Genomic DNA, 16,228 nt, shown 5'->3' on the forward strand with positions numbered 1-16,228 from the left:
TACTCTTTCCTGGACTCACCAGAACTCCTGCTCCTGGACATTCTCAACCTGGATCCACCTTTACCTATGGTGACTCATCATTTGCTTGTTTTTTGCTGGTATTGTCTGGTATCTTTCCATAGCTTTACCTAACTGTTACTGTCTGCATTTTACTTTGTTTTTATTTACTTCATTTTATTATTTAGTTTGTTCCACCACTGATTGCATTTGTTGCTCTCCACCCCAATCTTTACTTTCTGTCCCCTCCTGTTCCTTAAGCCACTGTTTATTTCCCCCCCTCCACCTCCCCCGTCTCTCGCCATGCCTCTTGCTTCTGTCCTATACTCATCCTCTCCCCTGGTCCACTTTCCCGTCCCAACTTTAACACTTCCCCACTCTCCGGCAACCCTGCCAGTCTCATACATATCTACCCACTTCCCTCACACCTCTTCTCCTGTGCCCTTTGAAACTCCAGATTCATCCGTAACAAACTGCTCTTCATCTCCAACTCTCTTAACCCCCTTGCTATCACTGAAACGTGGCTCTCTTCTACTGACACTGCTTCCCACGCCGTTCTCTCATTTGGGGGCCTTTTCTTCACACACTCCACCAGACTGGATGACCTTCCAGGAGGTAGACTGGGCCTCCTCCTATCCCCTAACTGCACATTTAGGGTCATTCCCACTATGCCCTACCTCTCTTTTTCCTCTTTTGTAGTTCACTCTATCCGCCTCTTCTTCCCCATCCACCTCTGTGTCTCTGTCTTCTACCCCTCCCCCACCCAACCTCCCTTTTTCCTATACCATTTTGCAGGCTGATTCCTCCATTATCTTTCCTCTGACCTCCCCTCCATCTTCCTTGGTGATTTTAACATTCCTATTAACAACCCTTCTGACCGTGCCCCTATCAAATTTCTTACCCTTTCTTCCTCCCTTGGCCTCACTGAGTGGACCTCATCCCCCACCCACTCTCCGACCACCATCTCCTCTCCTTCACTCTATCCTCCTCCTAAAACTACCCTCTCTAGGGGCAATCTTGATGCTCTTGACCCTACTTCTTTCTCCTCTCTTTTGAATCTCTTCTCTCCCCTCTTCCCACCCTAGTCTGCCCTGACCAGATGACCTCTCTCTACAACTACTCCCTCACTACTGCCCTGGATGCTGTTGCTACCGTCTCTTCTGCCCATCAATGCTGCTTAATTCCCCAGCCCTGGCACTTCACATTCATCCTTCAGAAGTGCACTCGTGCTGCTGAACACCTCCGGAGGAAATCTTGCTCCTGGCTGACTTTTTGCATTTCAAATGTATTCTTTTTTCCTACTGCCCTGCCCTCTCCCCTGCTAAACAATCCTTTAAGTCCCTCATTTCTTCTCAGTCCTCTAATCCCCACCGCCTCTTTGCCATGTTTTCCTCACCCCCCCCCTCCTATCCCACTTTCCCTCTCTGCTACTGACTTTGCCTCTTTTTGCTCCTCCAAAATTGAGGCCATCAGACTTGACCCCCCTCCTGCCTCCCTCTTCACTCAACCTTCCTCTAATAACCTACTCTGGTGCTCCTTCCGACCTACCCTGGGTGAAGAAGTCCACTCCCTCATTCTCTCCTCTCCCCTGTCCACCTGCCAACTGGATCCCATCCCCTCTCACCTCCTTCGCTTCCTCTCCCCCACTGCCTGCTCCCACCTTGCACCGATCACTCTCCACTGGCATCGTCCCCTCCTTTAAACATGCTCTTATCTCTCCTATCCTCAAAAAACCCAATCTTGATCCCACATACTTGCCAACTACTGCCCCATTTCACTTCTACCCTATGCCTCTAAACTACTCTAGCAGATTGTCTGCATCCACCTCCCCAGGCACCTCTCGGACAATTCCCTCCTTGATCCTCTCCAATCCGGTTTCTGCCCCCTCCACTCCACTGAAACTGCCCTGGCCAAATTTACTAATGATCCTCTCTCCGCTAAATCTAGAAGTCACTTCTCACTGCTCATCCTCCTTGACCTCTCTGCGTCCTTTGACACCATGGACTACCCCCTCCTGTTGCAGACCCTTCTCTCTCTCTGCGTCTCTGGCTCCATCCTAGATTGATTCATGGCTTACCTTGCCAACCGCTCCTTCTCTGTTTCCACGTCTGGCTCATCCCCCCCCCCCATCTGCCCTCACTGTTGAAGTCCCTCAGGGCACTGTCCTCGTCCCTCTACTCTTTTTACTCTTTTCGCTTTATATTACCTGCCTGGTTGCTCTCATCTCTTCCTTTGGTCTCCAGTATCACCTTTACGCCGATGACATTCAACTCTATATCTCGTCTCCCTGTCTCCCCCCCCCCCCTCTCTCTTGTGTATCTGACTACCTCTCCACCATCTCCTCCTGGATGTCCTCACGCTTTCTCAAATTGAACATTGCTAAAACAGAACTCATGATCTCCCCTCCTTTTAGACTCTTATCCCTCCTTAATCTCTCTTTCACTGTTAACAACACCATAATCTCTTCTGTCCCCCAACTTCACTGCCTGGGCGTCACCCTCGACTCCTCCCTCTCTTTTACCCCACCATATGCAATCCCTTGCTCAATCCTGTCTCTTTCAACTACATAACATCGCCCGCATCCGGCCCTTCCTATCTTAGGATACAACTAAAACCATCATCCATGCGCTCATCTTTTACAGTCTTGATTACTGTAACCTTCTCCTCACCAGCCTCCCCCACTCTTACCTCGCCCCCACCTAACCCTTTCTCTATTCTCATTCTCTTCACCTCTCTCTTCCCTGCCCCTTCTCGCTCCTCCACTTGATCCCTTCTTACTACCTTTGTGTCTGCTGTCTGTCTGCCCTCCCCTTAGGATGTAAGCTCGTCCGAGCAGGGCCCTCTTCCTTCCTCTCTCAACCATTTCTTCTGCTTCAGCTTCACTATAATTGCAGTTCCTGGTGCTGCGGGAGTCTTGTTAACACCCGTTAATTGTTCTGTACTGTTTTTCCCTGTATGGTCTACTGTTTTGTATTGTGTACAGCACTGCGCATATTGTGTGGTGCCATATCAATAAACAATAATCATAGGTCCCCTCAGTAAAATGGTCAGATCAGCGTAAACTAGAAAAGTGTTCAAAGTGCTGTGTGCTCCCCACCTGAGTAAAACAGCCAACAGCACATAATACACATCAGCATATAAACATCAGAAGCACATAAATTTCAACATGAAATGGGATTATAAGATATCACTAATGTCCAACAGCAAAAAAACATTACACAGAGGAAGCATCCAGATATGCAGGACAATTGACAACATGCAGTCCCAACAGGAATCAGTGATGAACAGTGCAGTCCAGCCAGTCAACAGCAGCTTACGGGGATTCAAAGAAGTGAGTGGTGCCATCTGCTACCACCCTCAACTGAGCCGGAAAGAGCAAGTGTCACCCACTCTTATTTTTTTTGCATTTCTTGGTGCAGCAGAGAAAAGTCAGCATGCACTTCACTCATTTTATCTGTGACCCTCTTTTTAGAAGCGCTAATGGCAATCAGCACCTTTTGTAGGATAATGACGGTGGTATCATAAGAAGAGTGCCCTCGGCACAGATTGAGGCTTCGGAGAGCAGGCAGCTGCATCTCAGCAAGTGTAGAAACAGTAGCTGACCTGGCAAAACAGTCCAATCTGCCAGAGACAGGCGCATAGAAGTTGTTGCCAATTGTAGGTAGGCAATACAGAGAATGATAGGAACAATGGACAAAAGGCAGGTTTTGAGCAGGCATCCGTAGGCGGAAGACACAAAACGGCTGGAAGGAGAAAGAGCAGGGACAGCCCACTCTCAAAGGCACCAGACTGCAGGGGACTTGACCAGTACTGCAGAAGATGCACAGGTAAGTTTATCAATGGAAATGGGTTGAAAACCGTATAGTAGAACCTGAGAGAGAGTAACAGAGCATGCTGTTCCATGAGTCATCAGACCATGCCCCCATCAAATGTATATTTAGTTATCCCATGTCCATGTGTTTGTAGAAAGTGTGCAGCTGCTAAGATTTCAAGAGAAAAAAAATAAAGAAATGGAAAGGTTGTAATTACAAATGATTACTATTATTCACTAATGAAGGGCCAACAATACCCAATTATTGTACAATTACTTATAGTAATATTTACACAGACATTGCTTTTAGTACAAAAAAAAAAATAATTATAGAAAGTGTTGCTTATTACAGCTAACAGTCTAAGGTGTTAGATACATACAGTATGTGAGCATATATAACCCCCCATTGTCAAAATACAGGTACCATGCTGCTTTTCATTTCCAACACTGTTGGTGTTTGATAATTTGCCCACTGCCATTTAGTGCCAGATGGTTGTGAAATTATATATCTAGGCTATTTTTTTTATTAAATATAAAAATACCAATGCCAGGAAAATTGTTAGTTGGTTTCTGAATATTACTTGGGTCTTCTGATGGAATACAGGAGAGGTCATTTAGAAAGTACAAAATGGACAAGCATCACTGCAAAATGCCCTTCGGTGGCGCTGCATGCCTCTATTTGCACAATTGGGCCTAGTCTTCTTCCAAAACACATGGATTTTAGCAGAATGAACTTATGTACAATGACAAAGTAATTGTGGAATACACCAGTCCTAAAACCACATGTGTTTTGCAGGAATAGTGTGTAAAAGGTAAAGATATCGGTTAGTCATCACAATAGTCTCTCTGGTTGTATAATGAGCAGCACTACATAGAATTTGTTGTCAATTATACTGGAGTTTCTTTTTGGATTCATAATTTATAAGTATAATTCATCTTTATTTATGTCTATGTTTGTGCCATCTAACATGGAAGTGGAAAAACTGAGAAACGTCTGCATGTAGTAAAGATACTCCATTTTTCCACTCACCACTCTCATAAGTTAAGACATAAATGAGCCTCGACTAGGCAGTATTTTAGCAGAAAAAGTAGGTGTATGGGGTATGGGGTGCTCAGGCCTCAGAATGTTTTACTCTTTGCAACATGCATATGTGTATTTTCACATGGGCTTACAATCCTGCAACAGTAGGTGCAGAGTCAGGGCCGTTTTTCCCATTGGGCACGCTGGTCAACTGCCTGGGGGCCCCTTGGGCAAGGGGGCCCCATAGGTAGGGCTCTGAAGCAATAAAAAGAAAGAAAATAACTTACCTTTTTGTGGTCATGCGGTGGCAATCCGGATCCCTCCCTGTTCACCTCCTGCGTGGTGCTGCACTCACTCTGAATATTGGGCGTGACATCATCACGTCCAACATTTTTAGTGAGGAGCACAGCATGGAGGAGCCACAACGCGACAGAGAAGCAAGCAAGGAAGAAAGAAAACAGAAAAGCAGAAAAAAGAAGGCGATAGAAAGGTAAGTGTAGGGGGACAAACAGAAGAATAATAAAGGGCACAGTATCTGATATAGGGGCGGGGGGGTCGGGTAGACCAGAAGCATGATGAAGGGGGACATACGAGTGTAACACCCCCCTAGTGGTGTTTTAGTTAAACCTTTACCTCAGTGAATAGAGGAGGGGTCACCTAGAGGGTAAGATAGAAGTTTCTGAAAAGTTACATAAACTGGTTACCATGGTGATAACCCAGCCCAGCCTGTGAGACTAAGTGAGAGGAAGGAGGGGCTGTCATTAAGGGGGGATAGGAACTGAGAAGGGAGACACAAGAGGAGAGTTGTAGCTGTGGACCTGGGGTGGAAGCTCCCAGGCTCCCCCAGCATTCCCTGGAAGTCTGAGCATGGTGACTGAGCCAGGGCAAGGAATGTGTGCACTGGATGAGGGGGAGAACTCCATGCCACTATAGAGAACCCAAGAGAGAGGGGGACACTTCGCATGGAAGAGGCCCTGGAGTGAGGGCTGCTACAAGAGGCAAGGTAGCTGTAGTGTCAGATCCTGAGGCTGAGAGTACACAGAGTGACGTGTCAGAGCACAGGAGACATCATCCCCGCAGAGGAGGGATGAGCTGCAGTTGAGAGGTACACAGAGTGTGTCAGAGCTGCATGGAGGAGAGGCTGCCTGCCTATTAGCATCCATGCATGTGCCCCTGCAGAAAGGGTATCTGCAGTGAGTATGGAGTGTAAGAGAGACCAATGATTTATGTTACATAACATCTGGATAACATTAAGAACTGTGCAGGAGGAGTAATGAGATATATTTGCAACCATATTCGTATTGCTCATTAAGAACTGTGCTGGAGAGAGTAAGGAGCTGTACATATATTTCTTTATTGCTGCAACCATTATGATTATCGTGCTGGAGGAAGAGTGTAAATAAAGAGTTGAGTTTGTTATAGAGATGGTCTGGCGCCCAAATTATTGTGACTTCTATTACACTGCACCAAAGTGACATTACCTGTGTCCCACTAACTACAAAGAAACACCTGCATGTGCAGGGACCCCCTGATCATTTACACCCATGCCCATCAGCTAGCCAGGGCTTGAGAAGGAGGTGCACTGTGTACCCTTTGCACCCCACACTACACACAGTGACAGGGGGTTACATAATGGCGCCCAACGTGGGGCTCGAGCACAACAGATGGAGAAAGTGCTTGCAGGACACAGGAACTGAGAGCAGTGTGCCCAGCCGGAGAAACACCCTTGGGACACCATGTCTGACCGTCTCTAGGTGCCCAACAGAGACCAAGGGTAATGAGGAGGTAAAGCAAGTTGTTTGCTGAGTAGTTCTGTCCAGGACAGTATATGGAGCAGCAGTGTGCTTGTTGCTGAGACTTGTAGTGCCACTTATCCCAGCTGAGTGGGAAGCAAAAGAAGAAAAGGTTCAACATGTGAGGTGCAATTACAATGCAGTCTGTATATTGCCTTTCCTGAGGATTTGGGGAAGCAAAAAGAGGCAGGCTGTGCAAGTGACGTCTGTATATTGCCCTTCCGGAGGATTAGGGGGAGCAAAGAAAGGCAGATCGTCCACGTTGGAGAGAAAGGGGGGGAAGACAACCCCGCTGGTCAAATGCCACCCCTGCATATATTGCTGAGATGTATTTGTTGGGAGGGGCCCACGAGAGCCACCTGTCTCTTTTTGACCCAGGAGGGGGGAGACATGGGCAGGCATGGGCAGGTGCTACATTGCTTTGGCATAAAGCCATATTTAAATGTACATTGAAAGAAAACAGGACACCTGTGACTCACATGTTTACATCCATTGGGGGTGTTGTGGGGTATGCAATGTGAAATGTGTTTTATATTGATACTGCCATTGTATTGCTATGTATGTATTCACTTTACACTGTGATTTTTCATGCAATAGTGATGTAGAAAAGTTTACATGTGTGTGGTCATATGTGAGTTAGGTGTGAGTGAGATTAGCTAGGCAGCCCCATTAGGTGTAGTTTAGGGTGCCCAGCTAATCGGGGGAGAATGTAACACCCCCCTAGTGGTGTTTTAGTTAAACCTTTACCTCAGTGAATAGAGGAGGGGTCACCTAGAGGGTAAGATAGAAGTTTCTGAAAAGTTACATAAACTGGTTACCATGGTGATAACCCAGCCCAGCCTGTGAGACTAAGTGAGAGGAAGGAGGGGCTGTCATTAAGGGGGGATAGGAACTGAGAAGGGAGACACAAGAGGAGAGTTGTAGCTGGGGACCTGGGGTGGAAGCTCCCAGGCTCCCCCAGCATTCCCTGGAAGTCTGAGCATGGTGACTGAGCCAGGGCAAGGAATGTGTGCCCTGGATGAGGGGGAGAACTCCATGCCACTATAGAGAACCCAAGAGAGAGGGGGACACTTCGCATGGAAGAGGCCCTGGAGTGAGGGCTGCTACAAGAGGCAAGGTAGCTGTAGTGTCAGATCCTGAGGCTGAGAGTACACAGAGTGACGTGTCAGAGCACAGGAGACATCATTCCCGCAGAGGAGGGATGAGCTGCAGTTGAAAGGTACACAGAGTGTGTCAGAGCTGCATGGAGGAGAGGCTGCCTGCCTATTAGCATCCATGCATGTGCCCCTGCAGAAAGGGTATCTGCAGTGAGTATGGAGTGTAAGAGAGACCAATGATTTATATTACATAACATCTGGATAACATTAAGAACTGTGCAGGAGGAGTAATGAGATATATTTGCAACCATATTCGTATTGCTCATTAAGAACTGTGCTGGAGAGAGTAAGGAGCTGTACATATATTTCTTTATTGCTGCAACCATTATGATTATCGTGCTGGAGGAAGAGTGTAAATAAAGAGTTGTTTGTTATAGAGATGGTCTGGCGCCCAAATTATTGTGACTTCTATTACACTGCACCAAAGTGACATTACCTGTGTCCCACTAACTACAAAGAAACACCTGCATGTGCAGGGACCCCCTGATCATTTACACCCATGCCCATCAGCTAGCCAGGGCTTGAGAAGGAGGTGCACTGTGTACCCTTTGCACCCCACACTACACACAGTGACAGGGGGTTACACGAGCATAATGGAGGGCACAGTACAGTGTCTGATACTTTTGGAGACCAGAAGCATGATGAAGGGGGGACATACGAGCATAATGGGGGGCACAGTACTGTGTCTGATACATTTGGAGACCAGAAGCATGATGAAGAGGGACAAACAGGAGCATAATAGAAGGCAAAGTGTGTGTGTGAAATAGGGGAGACATGAAGGGGGACAAAAGCAGCTGATGTGGATGTAAGGATCATATGGAGAGGTCTGATGGGCATGCAAGGGGCATTTAGTTAGGTTTGAGGGCATGTGGAGTGGTGTTATGCGTATGTTGGCCATTTATGACTTTTTGCAGGTAACAATAAATCTAAACTTAATTTTATCGATAATTTACATTTTTATTCCTGTGAGTGCTTGTGTAGGTAGGGCCTCAGTGCACTGCTTTGCCCAGGGGCCTATAATGTTGTTAAGATGGCCCTGTGCAGAGTGATTTTACAGGTGTAGTTAGCCAGAAAATACAAATCAAATCAATAATAAGTTGCCTGAGATAAGTCTTGACCTTGCAACAGCTGATTAGAATGCTCAACTTGGATGTTTAGTCTACTTTTCTCAGTTTTCTCATTTTTGTTACTACCTTAGAAACTAAGAAAAAACCTTCCAAAACACACTTCCTCTTTTTTTGTTTCCCAACTACATCTTCTTTTGAGTAGGGAATTAGCATAGCACCAGCCACCTTTATTTTATACTTTAGTGATTAATATGAATGCCTTCACAGACTCAGACTGTATCTGTAAGTTACAGCAGGAAAACTGTTAGAGGTAAATGTCTTATAGTTCATTTAGAATCTTGCTTCCTGACCTAGGTACTGTTGTCTGGATTACTGTTACTGAACTTCATTTTAATCTTGACCATCATTACATGGTTCTTGCCCTGACATTAGTGTATGCTTTGACCTTTATTTTTTTGTCTCCTTACTTTCTTCCAATGCTAACTTTATTCATTTCAAATTCATCCGGACCTCCTATTTCCTATTTCACTGCCGTCTTGCGAAATAGTTGTACTTCAAAAACCTTATTTCCTCCCAGTCCAACAACCCCCATTGCCTCTTTTCCACCATCAACTCCTACCCCGCCCCCCCCCCCACATCCTTCTCCCCCCCTCCCTCACCGCCCGCGACTTTGTTTCTTACTGCAAGCGGAAAATCAACTGCACCCGCCATGACATCTCCTTACGGTTCTCCCTTCCCTTCCCTCACCCCAGCCCACTTCAAAGCAAGGTAAAACAAAAAAGGAGCGCTCAAATCTATACCTGCACATAGCAAGCAGTGTAAACAATGGGTTTCTATCACACAAGCCTTGCGATCGCTGCCTGCTAGCACCATGGTAAAAGTATGCCAATGTTTACCCTGGTTGTACATGCAGGCAGAAGGAACAGATAAACAACTTTATTACCATTTATTTATATAGCGCCACTAATTCCGCAGCGCTGTACAGAGAACTCACTCACATCAGTCCTTGCCCCATTGGGGCTTACAGTCTAAATTCCCTAACACACACTGTGACGAAACGAGTGTGATACGCTAACCATTCTGTTTTTCTCGTTTCTCACATAATGTGGATTATAGTACTTTTTATAGCCCTTGCTTTTGATCCCTAGCTCACCAGACTACAACTGCATTGTCCAATTACATGTGGCTAAGGGGACATTGTAGTTCAATGTAAATATGTATATTGTGTTTTATATATGGATGACTTGCAGTAATGTTATTCATTGTCCTTAAACTGAAGCCAGGAGGGTTATGGGTAAAGATCAGGTGGTGTCCACAATACATTCTTTCTCCCCCCTCCTTCCTCAACAGAAAACATGGAACAGCTGGGGACCCTGTGACATCACAAAGTAGTGTAAGGGGTTAATTTTAGGAGGGGCTCACTGCTACCTTATCCTTGGAAGTAGGGGAAGCCAATTAGCATCAATTGTTCTCCTTAGGACTAGTCCAGACGTTCTGTCTGCATCCCAGCAGGGGGCTTCTGTGAAAGGACAGCTCATCTTCACTGCCCTGTCCAAAACCCCTAGTGCTGCACTGGCCAATGGTTAAGAAGAGTAGACCCAGGGGTTTGCCCAGGGAGGGGAAAAACTGTTGAAATTAGACCTGAGATATAAGGAACGACTCCAGGGGGAAGGGTGTTCATTCTGGGATTTCATTCATGAAGACTGCAAGATTTAGTTTTGAGTTGTCGTTCTCTACTAAAGTCTATATATGCAGCTGAGAGAGATCCATGGGTCTTGAAGTCTGGAGAGCCAGGTAACTATATCTCCTTAAGCTATTGGGGTAAGGGACAGATAATGTGGTAAACCTGCCTGGCATTTATTTACTGTGTGTACATAATATTCTAGAGTTGTTTGTATGACAATAAATATACTGTTGTATTTTTATAATTGCATTTGCCTGAGTGACTATACGAATCCTAGAAGGTACTGGGTAGACTTCCTTGGCATAGGAAGGCACCCGTGGGAGGCCAGCCAGCGTGAAGTGGGTAGCATTGGGCCAGATAAACCTGGTATCTTCACACACACACACACACACACACACACAAACTAGGGTCAATTTGTTAGCAGCCAATTAACCTACTAGTATTTTTTTGGAGTCTGGGAGGAAACTGGAGCACCCGGAGGAAACCCACGCAAACACGGGGAGAACATACAAACTCCTCACAGATAAGGCCATGGTCAGGAATTGAACTCATGACCCCAGTGCTGTGAGGCAGAAGTGCTAACCACTTAGTCACCATGCAGCCACATAAACAACTTGTCCTTATATATGGCAAACACTGTACACCATCCTAAATTGTACCCCAAAACATGTCAGGCCTTACATCCAGCTGCTGTATTGACTAAGAGAATGTTTCACTAGTAAGTCATCAGGGTTTAAAAAAGTGCCTATTTTATGTGATATATTAAAATGTATAACAATGTTGAGCCTCCAGTTTTTACACGTGGAGAGTCTGTCATCCTTCGGAATTTGAGTCAATAAGTACATTTTAAATTTGTATGCTTCTATGAAACTATAAAAATTAGCTACTTTTAAACAAAGTTTCTGTAGTCAATAGTTTCTTTCAAAGTAATGTTGTAGTAATGGACTCACAACTAGTGAATTACCAACTGGTGAATATTTTTTTTAAAAGATTTGAGTTTTCTTTCAATTTTATACATTTGTTTCAGCATTGTTATATGGAAGTACTAATGCTTTCCATAGACAACATATTAAGGGTAATGTACTAATCACAAAATACAAAAATTTTACAAGCTGCTGAACAGAGAGAAGTGAGTTTGCTACCCACCATTTTGTGTGAAAACAATTCAGCCCATGAGGAGCAGCCATTTGGAGATTACAGAGAAAGTTGTGCTATTTGCTGTGGGAAGCTGTAGCTGCATTTCAAGAGTCAAATGATTTACCCTGTTACCTGCTTTGTGTAATTAATTACACATCATTCATTCAAGTGGCTTTGTTCCAATTCAAATAATCGTCTTTATTATTGTAAGTTGAATTGTTCGATGCCCTGTAATTAAAAGAATACTAATGAATGTGCCTGGTGCCTTCGACTCCATTATTGTGTTCTGTTAAAGTGTTTGTTGTGTTTGTGGTCATAGTTATAGTGGAGGGCAAGGAGTCCCCCAAGTCTCCAATTGGTGTTCGTGACTCCGGACACTACCCAGAACAGAAGCCTTGTGTCAAGATTTGAGTGGGCGCACTGTTCTGAGTAAAGGAGGGGAGATGAAATCTTACATCCTCGCCATTTACATACACTAATTCCCAGAGGAACCTGGAAAAGGGGTGTTATATAATAATCTAGTTTAATGTATGGTCCTGAGACTCAATACATATTAATAAAATAGCACAATGAAAGTTTCAGTTTCAGAAAATTCTCTCATATCATTAATCGTACCTTTATGAATAGGATTAACATGCCTAAATACAGGAAATATATATCCTAAACAGGGCCGGACTTGCCATATGGCACTTCTGGCAAATGCCAGAAGGACCGATGGTCAGATGGGCCGATCTGCAAGCCTGCCAAGCAGCAGCACTCTGCATGCTGCTCGACGGACGGAGAGTCATTGAGTGCCGCCTATGCAAGTAATCACCTGGGACGGCACCACGTGACAGATGCTGTCTCATGTGATTACTTGTATAGGCGGCAGTCACTGACTCTCCGCTGACCAGCGAGCAGGAAGGAGGTGCTGCTGCTCAGGATTGGATGTAACTAACAAGGTAAGTGTCTGTGTCTATAGTGTATGTCTGTGTGGCTATAGTGTTTGTGTGTCCGTGTGACTACAGTGTGCGTGTGTGGCCTCATGTTGCTACATTGTGCGTGTGTGGCCCCATGTTGCTATAGTGTGTGTGTGTGTGGCCCCATGTTGCTATAGTCCAGTCTAATGGCAGCCATAAGTAGGTTTTTTGTTCCAAAAATAAATTAGTATCCATGGAAAGTACTTATTCTTTTCTCTAAATTATAACCCCTAATATACAGGGTCATATGATAAAAGTAGCATTTGAATTATTTCCAAGAGAGATATTAGATTCACTACTTGAGCGAGTTCCATTGTTTGTGAAGCAAATTAATCACAAGTGTTATCATAGATGTACAATTTTGTTAGTTCATGAACGCTTTTCCAACCCACCAGCTGTTTCATCCATATCACTGCTAACTGTTGATGTGTTTCCTAAGAGTACTGCATTAATCTGCCCAAGTAAATAGGACAGACATCGTTGGTTTTGGTATATTGATACAGGATACATAGATAATGATTGGAAGAGGACAATGGTAATAATGGGCTACAAAACCATGGAGGCAAACAATAGGCAGCAATTTAGTTATAATGCCAAATTCTCTTGATTTGGTATTGCATATTTTCTTTGCCCCTACTGATTCCTAGAATCAGGGTGGCTTTGGTGGAGGTAGCACAGAAATGTTAATGTGTTCCCATCTGAAATGTGCCTATTGCAGAAGAAAACATTATCTTTTACTCTTACAACTATACTTCAAGCCTGATCAGAGGTCAAACCCAAGCACTTAAACTTGCAGTTGGGACAATAATGCTTCACACACCTGGTGCAAGAGCCTTGTCTAAGTGAAGACCTGTGGTCATCAATCAACGTTTGACCTGTTTCTGTCTAAATATTAGCAACTTTGTTTTTCCAAGATATTTTTTTATCTCTATGTGACCTGAAACCTGTTGATAATGTCATTTCTGTCTTATTCCTAATTCCTATTACAAACATTTTAATGAAATTCTTAAGCTTTTAGCTAACAGTGGCTGTATTTACGGGTGAGCTTTAATCCAATCAGAGTAGATGCAAACAATTACTAGTACATATTCTATCATTTGAATAAAACCAACTTGAATATTTACCAAAGGACACCAAGGAGAAGGTTATGCTGCTTTCTGTCTTCTCAACCTTGCTCACATTATATAACTAACAAATCGGTAACGCATCACAATCCTGGTTCAAATATTAAATCACCCCTTCATTGCTCACTTGTGCATCCCTGTGGGGTATATGCAAACAAAATATAGCAGTAGCAGCATAGGTGCAACTAAAGGGCTATCAGGAGAGTGCCAAAGGTAATCAGACTGTAATATAAAACCACAAGACCTCTGTAACCTTTTCAGACTTATATGCTTCATGTTGGAACCTAGCCATACCCAAAAAGGTTCTCATCTGGTAAACAGTGGTAAGCCTCAGAATATTTAAAATGGTTTCTATTCTTTTGGCAGAAAGGGAACATTTCCTTGCTGAAATATCATGACCTAAATAGTGCATTTTAGGTAAACAGAGCTGTTTTTCCCCCTGATTCATTAAGGCACGCAAAAAAACGTAAATTGCATACATATCTGGAATATAAAGTCTCAGCAGAACGCACAGAAAAAAATAAAATAAATTAAAGACACCTGTTAATAATAAGGTCATTAATGAAGTAACACAAAAAAAATAATGATTTTTTAATTTCTTTTTCTTCTATGAAATACATTTACTTTGATGTTCTGAATGTCTACTGTACATAAAATGCATTTTACATTTGCTCCTGGTTACAAACACATGTTCTAGCATTCATACGTGATCATCATCACTATCCCTCAGCACTTAACATCTGCCCTGTAGCTGGTGCAAGTGATACGACATGGCCAAAGCTTGAATCAGATGTTGCTGCGTGTGCTCGAGCATAGCACGCCCTTACTGTACATTGATTGTTTGCATACGGCCATTCCCCTCCCGATTCCGCCCTGCATGTGAAGGCTGACATAAGGGTCATTTAAGCTCAGAGATTAATTGGATGTTGCTGCATTCACTGGCGTATAGTCCAGTTCTAGGCATGTGCAGAGAAATTTTCAGGAAAATACAGCAGATATAAGCATTTATGTTTCATAATGAATCAGTCCCATTGTGTCTGTCGAAGTCAGCAAATTGGATAAAGTCATTCCAATTAATATCGGTTGTCTTTGTCTGAAATTTTGCGTAGAGCACGCTACGGCGTGGAAGGGCGTATCCAGCCGCAACACGTGGCAATAACAGGTTTTACACTTTTACACACATTCACAGGAACATACACATTTATAATTAGTACACATTAATTGTAGTTGCAACACATAGTTATTTATGTCAAAATATAGCAGTATTTATGTTTAGTATTATAAGTTATGTGCATATTAGTGAAATCAAAGGTTCAGGTTGCAGGAACTATGTCATGTTTAGTATCATTTTAATCCCCTATTCATCAGCAGTTGTCTGGTTCATTCGCCGAAGAGATCATAAATTGCATACTCTAGTTAGCGATGTTAGGGAATAAACGTTTAAAGTGATACTGACTGTATAATGCAAATAGACTAGTTGAAACTGGATTCTTGGAGGGAAAGTTGGAGCATATCCCCTGGAGAGTTGGGGGGGGGGGGGGGGCTCGGTCGTTGGGGGGGCCAGGGTAGTTAAAAAAAAAAAATACTCACGTGATCGCGGCGTCGGCGTCCCTCCTCTCTGCTGCTCTGTGCTCCATTTAGACTGTCTGAATGCCGGGTGTGACGTCATCATGTAATGCCCAGCATTTAGTCAGTCTGGAGCAATGGAGCACAGAGCAGCAGAGAAGACCAAGAGAGAAGAAAAGGTAAGTAATGGGAGGAAAACGGAGGGGGCTGTCATAGAGGGGTTAAAAAAACGAGGGGGGGGGGCTGTCATAGAGGGGTTAAAAAAATGAGGGGGGGGCCTGTCATAGAGGGGTTAAAAAAGCGAGGACGGGGCCTGTCATAGAGGGGTTAAAAAAGCGAGGGGGGGCCTGTCATAGAGGGAATTTGATGTGTTAGCTACGCCCCAATGGCGCATTTGCCATGCCCCCAAATGCATCCGAAAAATTTTGCACCGCCTAACGGGGCAATATTTTTTACCATACTCGACTATAAGGGGGGCCCCATTGAATTCCTCTTGGCAGCCCTGCACACATTGGGATTCAACAATCGTTATTGGATAGCGACAAAACGTGCATAACATGTCTGTCTTAACCAAAACATGGAAATAAGTAAACAATCAGTTTTACAAGCTTCCGACAATGCAAGGTTGGAGCTACCATTATGTGAATCTAGCAGGTCACCTAGGGCATCATTGGTATAGGAGTGCCTAAAACACAGAATGAGTGACATAATGTGATTTATTATCCTCCATGTCTGTGGTATGCTGGGAGTGGTGCTGGGCTATGAAGTTACAGCCCATCACCACCCTCCCAGTCTGAGGAACAGAAGATGTTATTCCTACTTCCCATCTTCTAAGGTTAGAAGTAGCAATGCCCAAGGGGGGTGTGGGTAGGTGATGCATCTGACAGATAGAGTGATGAAGAGTATATAAAT

This window comes from Mixophyes fleayi, chromosome 5, assembly GCF_038048845.1.
Source record: "Mixophyes fleayi isolate aMixFle1 chromosome 5, aMixFle1.hap1, whole genome shotgun sequence".
NCBI classification, from domain to species: Eukaryota; Metazoa; Chordata; class Amphibia; order Anura; family Limnodynastidae; genus Mixophyes; species Mixophyes fleayi.